At 33.5% G+C, this 22,120-nt stretch overlaps 1 protein-coding gene and 1 long non-coding RNA gene across 3 annotated transcripts in view; both read right to left on the reverse strand.

The window, feature by feature from the left end:
- The window catches only part of ttv (exostosin glycosyltransferase 1 ttv), a 224,634-nt gene that overhangs the window by 103,249 nt on the left and 99,265 nt on the right, over window positions 1-22,120 (reverse strand). The window lies entirely within an intron of this gene.
- Window positions 2,485-4,230, reverse strand: LOC143912372 (uncharacterized). Its single transcript, XR_013260632.1, has 2 exons — window positions 3,493-4,230; window positions 2,485-3,015 (listed from the first exon to the last, which is right to left on the reverse strand). It is a non-coding gene; the product is annotated as an uncharacterized LOC143912372 (long non-coding RNA).

The raw sequence follows: 22,120 nt of genomic DNA on the forward strand, positions 1-22,120 counted from the left end.
TTTAATTTAGAGGGGAGGCTGACGCCCCCCCCACCCCCTCGGCTACGGCTGTGCCTTATCTGCAACACAAATAGAGAATCACCTTTAAAATCGCTATAAATCCATATCCAGTACATACATATCTCTAACATACATATGTAGTAAATAATATATACATATATATTTGAATAGAGTGAGAATAATGCTTTTTAAAAATAAGAACCATTTAATTTAATCAAAAAAAGATAGTATTGCATCAAAGTTAGGTGGTAAATATATTAAATGAACGTAAATAAATGAAAATGTTATAAAACTGTTATTCAATGGAGTTCGCAAAAAAAATGTAGGTACAATAATTTAATAGATCTTTATATAACAGCATCCCTGTGATTTTTCTGGTAAAAGGACTACTATGTGTAAATCAGTCACAAGACAACCGGTCGCTCTAGATCGGTCACATGTGATCACCCGTCACAATAAAACTGGTCACACCCTAAAATCGGTCAACCAGCTTTCTCGTGACCGATTTTAGGGTGAGACCAGTTTTCTCGTAACCAGTTTTAGGGTGTGACCATTTTTCTCGTGACCAGTTTTAGTGTGACGGGTGATCACGTGTGACCGATCTAGAGCGACCAGTTGTCCTGTGACCGGTTCACATTTGACTAGTAACACATAGGGCGAGTTAATTTCAGTCCCGGTATATTTTTAATAAATAAATAAAACGTAATATCGATATAAAAACGCAATAAATGCACTGAAGCATTTTGCTTCAATATTCCTAAAGAACTACATACATACATATATACAAAACTGTGTGTACAATGTTCATATGTACATATGTAGATATACATATGTATATGTAGTAAATAAAAAAATGAAGAAAAAACGCAAATGATTTAAGCGCATATTTTTATAGCAAAATATGAAGAAGTTTTGATTAAGCTTAAACCGGAATTGAACGAATGAACAAGTACCCTTTGAATAGCAATATCCCCTCAACCGGCACCGGATAAATAACCCAAAGCTCAGGATAAACGGAATTCGCCGACTTTAAACTTAGCACTACATAAATTCTTGGTGCCCATACGTCTATATATGTAAAAAGCTTTTACATATTATACATATACAAACATTCATGTGTGTGTGTGTATGTACATATGTGTGTGAAGAGGGTTCCTGACTGATGAGTGTTTACAGTGGCATTTTTAGACGAAGTTGAAATTCTGACGCGAAGTCTTCTCGCATTAAACTGCAGTTCGGAGAACGAGCTTTCCCGGATGTAACTTCCGCCGTTAGTTCTCATACGGCATGCATCGAAAGTGCACTTCGTATAGATTACGCGACGTTCACTTGAAACTTGCAATGTTTATGGACGATAAAGAAAATTATATCTTGGTGAAAATTTAGATTTATATGGATATGCATACCAAAAATTAAAATGCGCACCGAAATGTGGTCGAAGAATAGGTTAATAACACTGAGCAACAAAAAATCACGTTTTTGAGTTACCAGAGCGGAGACTAATCAATCTTTACTAAGTTTGACCCACTGAATTCGAATATGATAATGATTTTTGTTGGTTCGCGATCGTTTACAAGATATGAGCGTTTAAAAAAATGCGCAATTTTTACAGTTTTTTGGCTTTTGCGGTCTTTAACTCAAAATCTAGAATTGCTGTGCTCAAATTGAGTATTGGAATCAATAGTCGGATGTTTTTCCTATTAATTGTGATTTTTTATTCTTTTAAGATACTTACAAAATAAGTCTCTGAGCATTTAACGCCATCTATTGAAAATTTATTTAATTAATTAATTAATTTTTCTATTGGTTTTTTATATTTTTTATATATAGGTTGTTTTTACCTTCTTTTTCATATTAACACTTTGTATGCGGGCGATATTTCAATTGCTCATCGCCTGACAGCGGGCGATTTTGATCGAAAAAATCGTAAATTGAAGGAAAATTTCAAAATATTTCAAAAAAATTTTGAAAACTTTTATGTTTTTAAATTGAACATAGCTTTCAAACCTATCGACTGATTAAAATAAAATTAAAATTAAAATTCTGATGATAATTTAGAACCTTATAATCACTCGATTAGTATTCCTAAAAAGGGGCTACCAACCTTTTTTATACAACACATTTTTTTAAGTGAGGAAAAAAATTTTAAATATTCTAATCATCTTTATGATATAAATTATAGCCAAATTTAAAATATAATAATTTTTGGACAGGGGTGACTAACCTTTTTTTTACAAAGAGATTTTATAAGTGAGGAAAAAATCTAAAAATATTCCCACTGTCTTTATTATATAAATGATTGCAAAATTGAAAACATAATAATTTTTGGACTGGGGTGACCAACTTTTTTTTATACAATGAAATTTTTAAAGAGAGAAAAAATCTAAAAATATTCCCATCATCTTAATCATATAAATTATTGCAAAATTTAAAATATTATAATTTTTGTACAGGGGTAACCAACTTTTTTTTATACAACAAAATTTTTAAAGTGAAATTTTTTCAACCGACTCCGACCCATCAAGATTCCTAAAAAATGACAAACATCGCTAACTTTCAGGGAAGAAGCATGTACAATAAATAAATAAAGTATATTGTACAACATCACGATGATCAAACCACCATCTGCGAACTCGAACTCAACCTCCAGACGCCCTCACCAAGAACGTAAAAATAACAGGGAAGTTCGACCTCGCACTAGACACGTGATCATCAACCATGCGTTGTATCGACACGCACATATGCCTTGCGCCAAACGCGTGATCATCAACCCCGCGTCGCATCTCCAGCCACAATGTCACGCGCCAGACACGCGTCAGTAAACGAGATATCGGTGAACGGACGATCTGTGAAAGAGATAGCCAAAGACGTAATGCCTGGAGCGCGTCCTCGGTTAACGGCAATTCTGTGAACGTGTTGTCATGTCACCAGATATAATATGTATTGTGAACATAATTTCGTAATAATAAAAATCATTTAAAAATCAAAAAATCAATCAACCAGCCAACAACCACCCTACTACGCTAACATTTTATTTTATTTTATTATTTTTATTTCATACCAGGAAGGCATTACAGGTAAACCCCAATGCGCCTTCCTGGCCAAATTACAAACAATACAGCATTTTTTATTATATAAGTCGCTAAATTACGAGACACTGACTTAAACTCGACAATTAACGAGACATCTATGAATTGTACATACATTTTTATTGTAATATTTACATTAATCATACTCAAATAGTGGTGACATAGTGGGTAGGAAGGATTTTTAGCCAATTTTTAATCGGGAATCGTTTCAACAATGAAATCAGAGAAAATTGGCAAACTCTGATAGGAAACGATCAACCAGGAGTCACAAATCCTGGTCTGACCAGCAGCATTACAGATATACTCAGAAAAATTCTTTTCAATCGAGGTCAGCTCAAGGGATCGAACTCGGCGCCTCTCAGTGTTAAGCAGAAGCTTAACGACCGAGCCACGCTGCTGGAACATAGAAGAATTCCGTCAATATAGCTGCCTCGAGAACACCGCCGTTTCGGAGAACTCCTTCAACGTAGTTGCATTGAGAACATCATAGCTGCACTGATTCCAGAGATCCGATACACAACGATCCAGCCGCAACTTCAACAACATAGCCGGTACGAGGACTTCCACAACTCTTGCCAGATCCCATAAGTATATACATAGTTTCTTCACCACGATATTACCCATTAAAATGGATTACGAGGACGAAGATGACGAAGGCGTCGTCTCTTATCATGACGATGAGGAATATACCGCTGATAGACATTCGAATTATTCGGTTAGTGTTGGGAGTGACAGTGACAATGACAATATTATAGATTTTGAAAGTGACTGACGATAACAGTGAAATTATTCCTCTGAGAGCCCATCCTCAGACATTACGTCTCCCTAGTGACTCCAATTTAACCGATAGTGATTCGAACAGTGAAGACGAATTTGGGTGGTCTGAAAATGATAAACCACCTGATTTAGAACGATTCCTTGGTGATCCTGGTGTGAAAATCTTACCAACTGATCATAAGAATATCATGGACGCTGTGGAATTATTTGTTGGTGATGATTTATTTTATTTTTTTGTGGAAGAATCTAATCGGTATCACATTCAAAATTCATTGAAGTTTAAAGATGCCAAAAAATCTCTAAAATGGAAGAACATCGAGATAACAGAAATGAAAAAATTCATGGGGCTGATATTAATGATGGGAAAAGTAAAAAAAGACAATAGAGACGAATATTGGAGCACGGATTCAGGTTGTGCCACTCCTATTTTTGCTCAAGTAATGAGCAGAGATAGATTTCGCTAAATATGGCAATCATGGCACTTTTCTAACAATGAAACACTCGGTGATGAGAACCAAAAGTTACACAAGGTACAACCCGTTTTTGATTACTTTATACCAAAATTTTTAAATGTGTATAAACCCGTTCAGCAATTATCCCTCGATGAGAGCATCATTCGCTGGAGAGAAATGTTATCATTTCGTTTGTACAATGGAGCAAAGATCATAAAATATGGAGTACAAGTGGCTACATTTGCAACTTTGAAATTTATACTGTTGAAAAAAAACGCCTGATTAACATCATTAAATCTGTGCTAGAACCCCATTACTTCCCATTACCCCTGTCCAAAAATTATTATGTTAAAAATTTTGTAATTATTTATATAATAAAGACGATGGGAATATTTTTTCTCTTTAAAAATTTTTTTGTATAAAAATAGGTTGGTCACCCTCTCCAAAAATTATTATGTTTTAAATTTTGCAACCATTTATATAATAAAGACGATGGGAATATTTTTAGATTTTTTCTCTCTTTAAAAATTTCTTTGTATAAAAAAAGGTTGGTCACCCTGTCCAAAAATTATTATGTTATAAATTATGTACTCATTTATATAATAACGACGATGGGAATATTTTTTCTCTTTAAAAATTTCTTTGTATAAAAAAAGGTTGGTCACCCTGTCCAAAAATTATTATATTTTAAATTTTGCAACCATTTACATCACAAAGACGATGGAAATATTTTTTAATATTTTTCTATGTATAAAAGAAATTTTATTTGTATAAAAAAAAAGGTTGTTTACCTTTGTCCGAAAATCATTATATTTTAAATTTTGCAATTATATGTCACCCGACGTTTAGCAACAATCCACTGAAGACTGTAATCTCCGTTACCCGACGACAAAGTGCTAAACAATTAAATATAAATATTAAATTAAATATATTTAAAAGGTATTTGAAAAAAATTCGACCGTGTGCGGATCTAACACAGGACCTAACACAGTACCGACACATTTCTTTTAAATTTTTTTTATTTAAAAACTTTATATGCCAACCCCCATGCGATGATATTTCATCGAGTACAACACTAGAGTATAATATTAATGGCAAACAGCCGAAAATGCGAAATTTCCAAAATAAAAGAAAAATAAGACTCGTCTACATATATAATATACATATGTATGTACATACATATACCGAATAAATCAATTCTCACTCAGGCTTAATACTGATGGATTAAAAAGGGTGTAAAACGAAAAACTAACTATTCAAGTTGGTCGTACATATTTTAAATAATTAATATTACATAGCTACCAACCAAACCAAACATGAAATGTAACCAAAATTAAAATTAAAACACAAGTCTGAATATGTTTATTCAAAATTTTAAGATTAATGAATTCGTGGAAATTTCGCATGGATCTAACTAGAGCTAGATATGTATGTACATATGTATATGTATGTATATGCGAATTCAAAAAATTGATTGGGATTTCAAAAATGAATCCATTTTATTGATGCATGTGATTTGCAGTTGCATATACCCACTCCCATAGGGATTCAAAGAATGATCAATTTGAAAAAAAAACTGCGAACGTGTGATGATATTACGTTTCAAACGTACGCCGCCAATTAAAACGACACATTTAAAAGTATTCATGTAAATCTGTTATGAAAACGAACTGACGAGAATAAACGCAATGCACGCTTTTGATGCGAGTTCATATTGACTTTTTTTTATTTGAAAGCTTTTCATCGCATATTTGAAATTTGAGCTTCTATTGAATCCCGATCACAAGCGCGCGAGACTGGATTGAATTATTATTTATTCTTTGGCAAAAATATATTGTGAAATGATGAAACATTCACGGTGAAACGATGAATATCGACACCAATTAAAGCTAGTTGTAACGAAGAGTTATTTATACGAGAGGAAATGGCGAACAAATAAGCCGACGAGTCTATCCTGCTTCTGTAAAATCCGAAAATAGTAACAAAAGAAAAACATAACGATTAATTTACGGAGCGGGATTTCCCCGTGTAATGCGATGCTGCCGTAGTCGTCTGGCATCGCGAGGCAAACCGACGCTCAAATTAAAACAATTTTCCATTATTTTCTCAGAGACGTTAACAAAGTGCGGTGTTAACTTTCATTGTTGACTTTTTTTTAATTTCCTATTCCAATTAAATTTGTTTCTTCTTCGCTTCGAATATTTCGATATATTTCTGTAGACTCGAAGGCGTTTCGGGTTGCGATAGGCAAAATACATATATTATATTAACCTATATATACATATGTACATATGTAGGTACATAGTATATAGAAAAACTTCCATCGTTAGATTGTCGGATAACGAACCAATTTTAACCGGGTTTTTTCGAATTAATTAAACGACTACTTCTTCCTAATGCCTTGTCCGCATCCGGACGTTGGCAACCACCTCGTCGATTATTTGTAGCCATCCGCATCGGTCTTCAAAAGGTAAGAGCAGTATTCGGCGCTCATATAGGTCCACATGCACATGTTTCGAAGCCAAGACAACTTCTTCCTGGCAATCCATTTTCTTCCTTTAATTTTTACCATGGTTATCAAACGAAGAAATTCGTATTTTGGACCACGTATCATGTGTCCGAGGTACTCCATCTTTCTACGCTTGATGACAGAAACAAGTTTACCTCTCCCTAGCTTGGTTCGTGACTTCTTTGGTCCATGGAATCTTCAGCATACGCCTGTAGACCCACATCTCAAAAATTTCGATGCGGTTGATCATCCTGATCTTCAGAAACCAAGGTTCGCATCCATATAAACGACTAACCTAGACTCAAAACCCAAATGCAGAATAAAACACAAATGAAGTGTTAAAATTATACATTATAATTTTGAAAAATTGTATTTTCCGAAAAAAAATAATACAATAAATATTAATAATGTCTTAAGTGGTGTCACAACGAAACGTCCCCGACAAAATGATAACGCGACATAATGTCTATAGACAAAATGATAACGCGACCTAGTATGACATTCACATGTTTAAAAACGATTTTTTTTACGAAAAAAATGACAATACTTCAATATAAAACGTGTGATAACGAAGATATACATATGTATACACGTCCTTTGACATATTAATAAGTGAATATTAGATAAGCCAGTCGAATCGAAGTTTAATCGTAAATAACAAACTCTATTAATGAACTTTCGAATTCTTCGTACTATATCAGAAAACAACGATTTTGTTCACTTTTCCTAATTTCTTAAACTTAAGTGGGCGCTATTTTTTTCTTTCTTTTTTTGGGTACACTAAATAAAAAGTGTTGATCGTTCCAATTATTTTTTACAGTGTCAATCTTAAATGCTTTTCTCAATCAACAGAATTACATAAATTCCCGGGACTCGAGACAGCGAAAAGCCATTTCGTCCGTAGACTTTATGTCGCGTTATCATTTTTTCCGTAGACATTATGTCGTGTTATCATTTTGTCGGAGACGCTGTAACGTACGGCGTTTCGTCCGGAGACGTTTCGTCGTGGATCCGTCATAATTACATGTCTATCTACAATATATATCAGTTTTACATTCATCGTATCCACAAACCATCCTGTCGACACGAAATACCACATAATTTGAATTACAATCGAGTATTTATGTACGTTTCAATCCATAGTACAAATACATAGATACATAATAAATATATGTACATATATTCGCATACCTATCCATCATATACACACGTGCACGAGTATATTCGGTCGTTTCACGTTCCGGTGATAAATCTATCGTGGAGCATTGTCAAGCCGGGCCCGGACGGTAAAAGCCGTCGTGATGGACGTATCGGATGTCCATTATTCAGAAGAATCTTACCGTCTCCTACGTCAATTGTTTGGACCCCTCTCCCGACGTGTTGCAGATCTCTCTTTTCCCGCCTTTTTTATTTCAGGGTTTTCCCACCATCCACCCCTCCGCCTGGACCGCCTACTCGCTCTTCCCCTATACTTTTCCGAGTCGCCAAGCCTTGACCATAAATCATTACGGTATCGCGTGAAAACATATTCGCACGGAGGCGATAACAGATTTTCCGACATCTCTGTCGTAAATTACAAACGGCGCGCTCGTTTCAGTTTTTTTGTTTATTTTTTCGGACTTATTAAAAACAAATACGCGATTCATCAACGACAGATTGCTATTATCACGTCATCGTCACGGTAGCCCCGTCGTTAAAACGATCATAAACACGTCGAAATCTTTAAAATTAAAAAAATCAATAATCATTATATAAACCGATTAATTAAACGGATGGGCTTCTGCGGGGTGGTTCTCATTGTATGGATACAATGGCGGATTAAGCGTCCGGTAACCAGATAGACACCTTTGTATTGGTGGAACTGGAGGGAGTTGGTAACAGATAGGATGTGCCGGAAGATGCACAATAACACCACCATCCCATATCCACATTCCATACCCGTGTGTAATAAATAATCACGTACATGCAACGAGATCGGTGCATGCAAAATTAACCCAGTGGGGTGAAGGGGGACGGAAGAGTTGCATTGGTAAAGGGAAACGCTATGCTACGTTAGAGTGCATAACGCTCTAGTGAATTTTAAAAATTATCCGTCAAACAACTCAGTCTCGTTACTGACTACTACACAGTATATTGAACATGTTGTCAGTTTCGAAATTTATTATATGTACATATTTGCCCATTATTATGAAAGTGACCTTAGTCATATTTCTTTCGTTTCGAGATATTTGTTTGGTTTGCGTTTGAATTGATTAAAAAATATTTTTACGTTACACAAGACAGTGTTTCAATATTGATGAAGTCTACTACATTTATAATTTATTTCGACATATAAATATTGCATGCAGCGTATAAGAAAAAAATTTTTTAGAAAAGAAAATTTTATTAAGAACATTTTTAGTCATGTTTCCAGGTTATTGATCTTTATCATCTTTTTCATTCTCTGGTATAGGTCTGTTACCAAGAGTTGGCAAATACGCTTTACAAATGCACTCGTGTAGTATCTATGAATAGGTATATAGCATGCTGACACACTGCATTCAATAAAAAAGACGCCCTGTCTCTTTCACGCGCATGTGCGTAAGTATGAGAACGCGCCAACTCTCGGTAACAGACCTGTAGAATTTCGGGTTAATAATTTGGATAAATTGGCGGTATAAGGTAGTAAATCTGTCATATCTTTATTTTTTCTGTTTTTATGTCTGCTGGTGAAGGATACTGGAAGATAATAAATGTTTTCGTATTTTTTTTTTAAATCTTAGAAAGAGAAACTTCTGAATTAATTTTGGATAGAAAATATTCATAGCTGTTATTTTTCGTCGGTCTTTCACAGGTTCAGGGATGCCTTTGTATTATTATTCATTCATGAACTAAACATTGTAAAAATAAATTCTGCTTTGTAAAATTTTGCATTTTCCAAAATTTTTTTAAATTAGATTTATATTATAGAAGCAAATCAAATTTTTATAATTTGTATCATATTATATTAATTTAAAACAATGTGACATGAAATAGTTGAAACTCTTTTTTTTTCAATTTCTACATTTAGATCACTTTCTTAACTATGGGAACATATTCTCAGATGAAACAACAAAATTTTATGATTATAATAACAAAGTGTACATATGTACATATGATATATATATATATATATATATATATATATATATATATATATATATATATATATATATATATATATATATATATATATATATATATATATATATATATATATATATATATATATATATATATCAGCGGCGTGCGGTCCATGGATGCGGTGGATGCGGCGCATCCCCTATAACTTTAAAAAGCCAAGAGTATTTTTAATAAATATTTGAATTTCGCTTCGATGTATTCTTAGTGATGTACGTGATTATGATGTAGTTTATGAGTATATATATATATATATTTCACATATCACGTGTTTTTTGTTACATGATGCATTATATAGGATCTTTTGATAATTTTTATTAACGATTCGCATAGGCGTCCGGCCGGCCACAGGCGAGTGACGGGTGTAGACGCTGACTGAAGTGCGCCCGCGTCATGGATTCGGAGTCGAGACCGATCCCATTTGCGCATGCGCACTATGAGGCTGTCTTATTCGCGCGGACGCGTTGACACTTGTTTAACCTCTGGTGGATTCGGTTTCTCTGTTTGCTTATCTATTGAGTTTCACTTGGAAGCCGCTGTTGATCGATATTTCCGCACGCTGCGCCCCAAGTTATTTATCAAAAAGCTAGCCGATTAATTTCTTTAGACGAAGTTAATCATTTATACTGTAAGTTGGTTATTTTTTACTTTTGAATTAAGTTTTCATTTTAATTAGTTTCGTCTAACTTTATTTTTAGTTTACTGTTCCACTACTTACGAGTTTTCATTATTGCCTTTAATATGGATATCGAAAATAACAATGAGAGTGGACTTGTCGTCGAGATCAATAATAATTGCAATTGTTTAATTGAAAATGTGCTGAAAAGAAGATTTGCTTCTCTCCCATTTAATGTAAAGGAGATTATTGTTAAGAGCCCCAAACCCACACCAATATTAAATATTCAGTCTAAAACAAAAACATTTAGGTATTTTAACACAGAAACATACGAAAAAATTTCATGGATTTGTGGATGTGCTCACTTAACGAAATTATTCTGTTGGCCATGTATTTTATTTTCTCAAGAAGTGAATGTCTGGAGTAAATTTGGATTTTCTGACCTAAACAATTTAAGTAAATCGCGCAAGAGACATGAATGTTCTCAAGCTCACATATGTTCTGCTGCTCAATTTAAAAAATTTGGAAAGGGACCTCGTATAGAAAATTTTTTAAGTGCTCAATTTAAAGCAAATATTGAAATGCACAACAAAGAAGTTACTGCAAATAGATACATTTTGTCGAAATTAATAAGCGCGATCTGTTTTTTAGCAAAACAAGAACAACCTTTACGAGGACATTTTGAACACCAGGAATCGTAAAATAGAGGGAATTATATTGAATTGCTGTATCTGTTGAGTGAATCAGACATAAAATTGAAAACTCATTTAGATAACTCTACGGTGTTTACTGGATTATCGAACCATATACAAAATGACTTGGTATCCGCAATATCAAAAGTCTTGCTAGATGAGATTAAAACTGAAATACGTGCATCAAAACTTGTTTCCATAATTGTGGACGAATCTACAGATATCAGTCGCAAAGCTCAGCTATCTACTATTTTTAGATATGTAGATGAAAACAATGAAATTCAGGAGAGATTAGTTGGATTTGTCGATGTTAGTCCCAATAGAACAGCTAATTCTCTTTTTCAGCACATACGTGAGACCTTGGAAGAATTTGGTTGTTTGGACAAATTAATTGCACAAACGTATGATGGAGCGGCTGTAATGTCCGGGGAGCATAATGGAGTGCAACGAAAAATTCGAGATATTTGTCCTAATTCTTTATTTGTCCATTGTTACGCTCAGAGATTGAATTTAGTTTTGTCGCAATCTGTTAAACATATATCCGGATGCAAACGTTTTTTCAGCCGTATGTTGTCATTTTCAACTTTTTTTTGTAAGTCTTCAAGAAGAATTTCCCTTCTCGATTGTCAAATAAAAAAACGATTTCCCACTGCTGCCCCTACACGATGGAACTACAATAGCAAAATTTTAAATATGGTATTAGAATATCAAACAGAATTAATGGAAATATTTAATCAAATAATTAATGATGAAGACGAATGGGATACTGATGCTGTCATAAATGCTGAAGTCCTTCATCGTTATTTAAAAGAGTTTGAATTCAATTTCAATTTGCATTTATTTTCTGCAATATTTAATTCGGCAGATTTTTTATTTGAAATTTTACAAAAAAAAACCTTTGACATATCGTATTGCGTAAGTGAAATTAAAAAATTTGTAAAATATTTAGATAACAAAAAAGACGATTTTGATTCATTGTGGAACAAAGTAATAACTAAAAATTTTAATAGAAAAAGAAAATATGCTGAATGTGAAGAAGATGTGAAAACAACGTATAAACTTCACTATTCTGAAATTTTAGAAACTCTTTCAGTAAATACAACCAATCGATTTCGAGATATCGAAAATTTAAAATTTGTTTTAATTTTTTTTAACGTCAAAAAATTTAAAGAATATGAAAATAATTTTCCAGATATCCTATTTAAATCACTCCACCTAACTTATGGAAAATAATTTGATTTGATGAAATTAAAAAGCGAATTAATTTACATGTACTCAACGCAAGATTTTCATTTGAAATCTATAAATGACGTAAAGGAATTAATTGTGAAAGATGATCTAATAGAAGTTTTGGAACAAGTATTTAGTTTAATACAATTAATTTGTACGATACCTTCCACGAGCGCATCGGCTGAACGATCATTTTCGACTATGAAAAGAATTAAAACGTTCACCAGAAGTAGTCAAAGTGAAGAAAGACTCTCTGGTCTTACTAAAATTGCAATCGAAAAGAAAATAATGTCAAATTTAAAAAACAATAAAAAATTCTATGATGCGGTTATCGATGAATTTTGTAAAAAGGAACGAAGAATAAAATAAAATTTAAAAAAATAAATTGGTCGGTTTTTTTTTTCAAACAAGAGACAGCATCCCTTGTTTGAAAAGTCACCGCACGCCACTGATATATATATATATATATATATATATATATATATATATATATATATATATATATATATATATATATATATATATATATATATATATATATATATATATATATATACATACATACATACATATATTATATGTACATAATGTTTAAATATTTTTATTAGATATACTAAATGATAAACTACGTTGTTTCTCGAAAGCTTGTGTAATCTGTACATAAAATAATATCACATACTCAACTTTTACATGCATACATATGTACATGTCAAATTTTATTATATCACTTTTATTTTTACATAGGTATTTTTTAATTTTTATGTTCATGTTCAGTGGGTTGGAAATATATTTACATACAGTGCCATTCACCTCAATCCGAACATCTTCGATTTTACAGTTAATATGGTTAATATGGAAACTACTTTCATTTATATTTTTATCAAACAAAACCTTTAACATTTCTCGTTATTTTCTCGATTTTTGCTTTTATCACGTCTTTGACTTTCACTTTAATCACAAGTCAGGAATGTCCTCAAATCATGTCCTTTTAATTACTTTTTTCAAGTCATAATTTGTGCGAGAATCGTAGATCGAGTCCCATGTGGTATTTAAGTTAAATCTCAAAAAATCAAAAATATCGAATGGTATTTAAATTTGCTGTTTTTGTTCCACGATTATAATAAAAGCAATGTGGCAATATGTAAATTATTATTGATAAATTATACATTATTATTAGCCTATTGTAGATATATGGTTTTTCATTATTATTAGCCTATTGTAGATATATGGTTTTTCTATGAGCCATTTGCTATGAGAACCGATTAGCCCATAAGAAGATTATGTAACAATATCGAGACGGCAAAGGCATATATGTACTTATGTATGTATGTACATATAGGCACCAGCACGTTGTGTGTTAAACGCACTGTTCAAATTAAATGCGGTTGTAGTAGTTGTTAACTGCATTAGCGTCGATTACGCGTCACACTCCGTTTGCGTTCGCATTAACTCTGCGCGCGCAAAAGGTTAATTCGATAATAATCCTCGGCTAAAACAGACGAGTGGAGGGAAAACGGAATACGAGCGCAGACGACGCAGAGCACCAATGACAATTTCGACCGTTTTACATGACATCTGAGGGCAATGAAAGCTCCCCTCACCTATACATCTCATCGTACAATTCCAGGTGAGATGGAAAATAAAGTGTACTCGCACAAATGTGCGATAAAAACTTACTCACCCATAAACGAAAAAGAAAGGTGGGATTAATGATGGCGATCGAGGGGGTAAAAATAGATGGGAAGAAGCAATATCCCCTTTGACTAATCACCCATCGCCTATCCTTTCCAGCAAATAACAAACAGGATGCGTTCTCAATATATAGAAGAGGTAAGAGCTGAGGATAAAGCTCCTTCGTACGCAAAAGGTTACTTACTAACACCACCTATTGGGCGAACCGAACCGAGTACGCCAACAAATGAAGGGGTGGATTAATTTGTCATCCCAGACAGTAATTAAGCAGACTTCAGAGACAAGGGTGCGCTTCCTGAAGAAAACACCGCCCTTCACCGAAATAGACGGAGCGCGTTATCGAACAAGTTCGCATAGTATACCTCTAAGTATTATACATAATACGAATAAATAATATACATACTAAAATGAATGTATGTATATATAATTTAAATTAACAAGAAATAAATAGTCATTTGGACGAATGAATACGGTTTTTAAATCAAAAATGCCACTTTGTCTGAAGAAAAAGATCTTCGATCAATGTGTTTTACCAGTGATAACGTCTGGATGTGAAACTTGGACATTGAACGCCAAGTTGCTACACAAAGTCCAATGCACTCAAAGAAATATGGCACATTTTATGCTTGGCATAACGAGGAAAGACAGAAAACGGAATACGTAGGTGAGAAGTATGGAAAGGTTAGTGGATATAGTAGATAGAGTGAAGAGTTTGAAATGGCAATGGGCGGGCTATGTGGCTAGAAGAATGAACACGAAATTAACAATTAATTAATTAATCCATAGATATCTATGGATTTAGACTTGTACATAATTTTTTACATATTGTACATAAATCAAATTCAGATATTTGTGACATATCGGGTAGTATGGTATGATAAATTGGCAAACTCTGATAGGACAAGATCGACTTGGAGTCACAAATATCCAAGACTGACCAGCAACATTAAAGATTAGCACGGGATCGAACCCGGTAACCTCTCGGTGCTAAACATAACCACAATCACCGAGCCATACTGTTATAACATACAGATATTATGTGCATGTAATATAAAATACATATTATAGAATTTTACGGCGCGGAATGTTTTAAAAAAGAGCTGAAATATTGCCAACTTATTTTCAGGGCAGCACAGTAAATTTTGCGAGTTCAGTGAACAATTAACCTTATCGAGTCGCCACACTGGATTAACGTTTTACAATGAACGCCCGAACGTATTAATTAACGTGTCACGTGCGTATAGAAATATCATGTTCAAAGCACACACGTTAGAATAAAGAGTCACTGAAGCAAAACATATTTTCACATTACCTACATACAAAAACAACCGTTTCTATAAAATTATCCAACGTCAAGTTTCAATCGTGAAGTTCGATTAAAGGTCCGAACGCACTAGGCGACAGTGCGCTGCAGCGACGCAGCGCAGCACATCAGAGTTGGTACAAAAAGCAACTTTAACGCGCAGTGTCGCGCCACTCGTGGTGCGTTCTATCTCATGCAACTTCTTACAAACAATATTTGGCCGCGTTGCGTCGCTGCATTGCAGTGCTGCCTAGTGTGGTCTAAGCTTTAGGTTCAGTCGTCATTTAACAAATGTAGGTATACAGCGGAAGTACCAGTAAACGAGTTTAAAATGCTCACAATAAATAATGTAAAGTGCAATCTGCCCCTAGCCAGAGAGATAGCGTCAATAAAAAAGCCTGGCTAAAAAAAACGAAGCAAGAAATGCGAAAGGCTACGGAAAAAAAAACCCAAGCGAATTTATCCGTATTCACGGACGAGCAGAAAACGTAATTGAAATGGAAAGATAATGACCCATTACGTAGAGAGGATCGCATGGTCACACGAGCGACTGAACGGGTAACTTATTTACCGCGATGCGACCCAAAAAAAATCCCCCGTTCTGAACTACCCTCCCCATGATTCATCCTATGAAGAGTTCAACTGCGCTGTGGTTCTGAGTTCCGCTATTTATTCCACACTTTTTTTTATTTCCGTCAAACATTCACCGGATGCTTTGTGGAATATAAACGTTTTTTTACGAAAGTGTTCGAATTACTATGCATCGGTGCAAAGACAATTTTATTTCTATCTAAATTTTCATTTCAAATAGTCAACAGAGCCAAATTTCAACAGCACATTTCTTTTGAGAGCCAAATTTCTTTTACTTACAAAAACTATATAAACACATTTGGTAGGTACACTGTTTGGTTCAGTGATTACTAGTCAAATGTGAACCGGTCACAGGATAACTGGTCGCTCTAGATCGGTCACACGTCGTCACCGGTCACATGAAAATTGGTCACGAGAAAACTGGTCACTAAAATTATAGTTTTAAGTCTTCATTAAACTATAGCACCACTGTATAAAACTCAATATCATACGTAACAATTATCTTATTTATTAATAAAAATTAAACTGTAAGTAACGTATCTATAAAATTCGATCATGACAATGATTGACAAACGCTTAATGTGAACAATGCATCTCCTTGTAAATGTTATTGTTTTTAATTTTAGGCACGATTCCAGGTTCTCATCAATAATACGACTTCTCCGTTTTCTTTTGATAAGGTTCATGCTTGAAAAATATTGTTCACATGAATATGTAGAACCGAAAAAGAAATGAATAGAAAACGCTAGTTTTTTCAAGTGATCATATGAGTCAGGAATAATATTCCAGGTATTATAGATCATCATGTCTTCCTTTTCCAGGTGTTTCAAAGCAGACCAGGTGTGCTGTGAACTAAGTACACATTTTTTTTTTCTCCAATATTTTCATATCAACCAAGGACGTTCAAATTTAGAGCGCCATAATTATTTGTTTCTTAAATCCAGCAATTGCATTTCAAAGTTGACAATGTCAACATTAAAGGGATAAAAATTTAATTCTGTTACAATTGCAATAAAAGGTTTTTTTAACAAAGGCTAGCGTCTTAATTCCTGAAACCTGTTGACAAAAGCTTCCATAATATTCAAAATTATTGTTAACAAATTTCAATATCACAATTATTTTCTTGGCGATGTTTCAGCAGGCTTGGAAAGTGAATCAAAGTTTCCCTTTCAAAATCTTGGACAAAAAGGGATAATTTGTTTTCGAATGAAATAACTTCTTCTAACATAGAAAAAATTCTGTTTCCTGTCCCCTGTAGTTTTCGAATAAGCTGATTTAGATGAGACGTGACGTCTACCATGAAATAAAATTTTTGGATCCACTGATTGTCCGTTAGTTCTGGATAGTGTACACCCTTCCGAAGCAGAAATGTTTTAATTTCTGTTAATAAAGAAGCGAAACGTTTTAAAACGTTTCCTCTTGATAACCTACGTACCTTGTTATGCAGCAGAAAATCTGCGTACTCACTTTCAATTTCAACTAAAAATTCTTTAAATTGGCGATAATTAAGAGTATTAGATATAATGGAGTTGATAATATTTATCACCAATTCCATAACTTTGCAAATTTCTTCTGGAAATGTCTGCGCACAAAGCGCTTCTTGATTAATGATGATTATGCTAAGCAAGTATGATTATTTTTACATACCTCCTATACGTTTCACTAACAATTAAAATTCAGGAAAAAATTTGCCTCTTATCCGATCGTTTTCATACTTTGCCATATTGCTCATTTTGGTCATCAATATAAGTAAATGGATCCTCCGGCATTACGATGGTGCAAAAATATCGTGTAAGACGCCTTTGAAATTTGAATTTCTGAAAAGTGCCTGACGTCTATCCAGTTTTTAGTTTTAAACATAGATCGCGGTAGTAAAATAAAATTATTGGTATTTTTATCCAAAATAATAATTTTATATACAAATTATAGAAGAGGTATGTTTTTAAAAAACTTTTTTTTATAATATAAATTTTACTTATCTATGTACGTAGTAACAATAGATTAATTTATTCTAATCATACGAAAATTGGAACTCGAGATTTTGACTAATTCGAACTCAGAATCGATTACTGATCATGTTTTCGTGATCTAGAAAAAATGTGTGTGTGTGTGTGTTGTGTGTGTGTGTGTGTGTGTGTGTGTGTGTGTGTGTGTGTGTGTGTGTGTGTGTGTGTGTGTGTGTGTGTGTGTGTGTGTGTGTGTGTGTGTGTGTGTGTGTGTCGGCGGATTTTATGGGATTTTTTGAACACCGTGTCTTGTATTAATGTGATGTACCTAAATGAAAAAAAATCATTAAATTTTATAAACCGGAAGTGGGATTTTTTCTTCTTAGAAAGGTCAAAAATGTTGTCGCCTCGATTCACAACCCTGAACGTATCGTGCTGAAAATTTATATTTGTATTCTCTAAGTACTAACTTAGAGCTGATAAGGTTTTGGTCAGAATTCGTAATCCGGGAGTAGTATTTTTTTTTAAAACAATATTTCATTATTTTATTTTGACCTTTTAAAGTTTTTTAATATTTTTGATATTTATTGTGTATATATAATACTGATAGTGATTGTAATTAAAAAAAAAATTGAACGAAATCCAACAACCAGAATTAGAACTTTTGTCTTGTGCAAGTTTCTATACCTTTGCGCTCAATTTGTATCGAAAATGCTGTAATAGTTATTATGTAGTATTTCATAATGCTGCCGGTATGTGTGAATGTGTCTGTACGGTTTAATATAGAATTTTGTTTTGTGACTTTCTTATATTCCTCAAATACATAGATAAAGTCATGGGTTGGTCACACCCGAATTTATTTTCTTTATCTTAATTATTTATTCTTATATTATTTATTTGCTACCTAAGACAAATAACATACCTTCAAACCGAACTGGTACTATAAATCTATGAATTTAGTTTATCGGAAACACAAAAAATATCATTTTTAATAGAATTAATGTTCACTAATTAAAAATACGAGAATTTGAAAACTGGGAATAGACACGCCGACCTCGTAATCAATTTCCATTTATTTAAAAAAAAAATACATACACGACAAATTTAAAGTATAAAACTTTTCAAAATTAATTGAAATGTTCATTAATATATTTAATCGATGGATCACTGACTAGAAAGCGAAACAAATCGTAAAAGCAAAAATGCCAAAATTGGAGAATTTTAAGGCGGACTAGGGGAGAGTAGGTAGAGGAAGCAGTTGGGCGGTCGCAATCGGCGAGATTTTAGTAAGCGTTGCCACGTTATTCCGATCGTAATTCTGGTCCAGATCGCGTTTTGAGATCGGGATTCGTCCCATCCCCTCCCACGAGGAGAGAGCCATATTGGTTTCTCTAGCAAGGCGTTAAGTAAATACCATTTTGCCAAAAACCTCACCAATAGGACTCAATTGGCTCAAAGAGTGCGACTCCTGCCTTCCGCAATGTACACAAAAAAATATACGTACACCGCCAAAAACAAGATCGATTTTGGCTAAAAGCAATTTTGGATTAACTCCAATCCAGCATTCGTACGATGTACGTACAAATAACAAACCGAAAATAAACGTATTTTTTTTAAATAGTTCAACCATTTAGCACACAAGCGTAGTATTAGTAGCTCTTGAATATCCAAGTAGCTCTTATTAGACAATCTTAATTTATATAATTAAAATAAAAGTATATGGTACATTTTGAGATACGGCATTCAAAAACGTTCTAGAAAGAAAATAAGGTCAAAACGTTCATCGTCTATTGCCGCTGACAGGTTGAAGAGTTTGGAATTTAACCCTTTGTTTTACACCACAACTCATCTCTTAAACGAAAATACTCAAAAGAAAAGGATATTCCGCATACCAATCCCCAAAGCTGAAATCTCATTTCATTACTAGAACAGTGCAACTTTGATAACAAAAATAAACTGTAAACAAATGTATCTGCTTTAAACTTGCATAACATGTGTACGTCTAGACTCTAGTGAACATAAATATGTAGACCCTTGAAACGATAGTCACGAAACGCTTCTGAGTCTACGTAGTTAAATAGTTAATGAAACATTTCAACTGCGCTCAATCTAAATTCAAATGGACATAATTCCCTGCGGTCCTACTCTACGCCCACCTGGCCGGTGGACGTGGACCGAAACGCCATTTTCATTTAAATGATGGCCCGTTTATCCTACGGGTGAAATTGCCGCACCTATCAAAAGCAATTTAAATTCAATATTGTTCAACGATAAACCATACCAACATTGGACTCAGCGAGTGGGATTCATTTGGAAATGAAGACATATTGCCTACCCGCCATCTTACAAGATAGTTTCAATCAAACTACAAAGATATCAATACTTGTCGCCAATAATTTAATTAAATTTAGCTTCCTACAGAGGGCACCAAAGGGGATGATAAGGCAATAACAAATATGTTTCATTATAATACAATATAAGTACAAATTAAAATAATTGACATAGGATCTCGTGGAAGGAAGAGACGATACAAAATTTTAAGCACTAAAGCGTGAAAGACAAGTTCCAAATCCAAATGTATGTGTGCTCGTGACATACATATGTAAGTATGTACTCGTGAATAGGAATCTCCGTGTTATATGGATTATTACTTTATCTATGTACGTAGTACCAATAGATGAAGTTTTGTGATCATACGAAAATTCGAACTCCAGATTATGACCGATTCGAACTTAGAATCGATTACTGATCACGTTTTCATGATCTAGAAAAAATGTGTGTGTGTGTGTCTGTGTATTTTGGGGATTTTTTGAACACCGTTAGTCCTATCGAACTGAAACTTAGTATGGGTTACTGAAATTCTTATCGACACGATACTAATTTTTTTCAAATTTTTAAATTGACCGGAAATGGTACCTAGGTATTCCCCCCTTTTTTTAAAGTTTTTGAATACAATTATCTCTCAAACCGCTGACTGAATCGGACTGAATTTTTTTTACATGTAATAGAAATAATAATTATTATACCTAACCTTATATTTTTTAAATATTTTTATCTGAACCGGAAGTAGTACTTTTACTCTAGAGAATCGATGTTTTTTTTATGTTTTTCTCAGAAACCTTTTGGTTTATTGTACTGAGATTTCATATCTACATATGTAGAAGTTTAAGCGAAATAACAAGTTATGTATAAAATTTGGTAAGATTCCCTCAACCAAAAGTAAAAGTTTATTCCTGTTTTTCAAGTATAATTCTTGTATTAATGTGATGAAGTTGAAGTTGACTGGAAATGGTACCTCCCTGGTACTCTTTTTTTTTAAGTTTTTGAATTCAATTATCTCCCAAAACCGCTAACTGAATCGGACTGAATTTTTTTACATGTAATAGAAATAATAATCTTTATAACCTTGTATTTTTTAAATATTTTTATCTGAACCGGAAGTACTACTTTTACTCTAGAGAATCGAGGTTTTTTATGTTTTTCTCAGAAACCTTTTGGTTTATTGAACTGAAATTTCATATCTAGAAGTTTAAGCGTACTAACAAGTTATGTATACAATTTGGTAAGCATCCCTCAACCGGAAGTGACAGTTAACTCTTGTTCGATTTTTCTTCCACTATTTTTTTCGACCCCTTAAACATAAAACATTCTTCACGAAAAATTTCAAGTATAATTCTTATATCAGTGTGTGTGTGTGGGTGGATGTGTGTGTGTGTGTGTCTGTCTGTCGGCGCATTTTATGGGATTTTTTGAACACCGTTTCTTGTACTAAATGAAAAAGATGTACCTAAATGAAAAAAAATCACTAAATTTAATAAACCGGAAGTGGGATTTTTTCCTCTTAGAAAGTTCAAAAATGTTGCCGCTTCGATTCTGTCCACACCCCTGAACGTATTAAGTTGAAAATTTATATTTGTATTCTTTATGTACATACTAACTTAGAGCTGCTAAGGTTATGGTCAGAATTCGTAAACCGGAAGTAGTATTTTTTTTAAAACAATATTTCATTATTTTTTTTAATTAGTATCATCAAATATAAATATTTTTTGAAAAAACTCCTTTCT

The sequence above is a fragment of the Arctopsyche grandis genome, chromosome 1, assembly GCF_051622035.1.
Source record: "Arctopsyche grandis isolate Sample6627 chromosome 1, ASM5162203v2, whole genome shotgun sequence".
Taxonomy (NCBI): domain Eukaryota; kingdom Metazoa; phylum Arthropoda; class Insecta; order Trichoptera; family Hydropsychidae; genus Arctopsyche; species Arctopsyche grandis.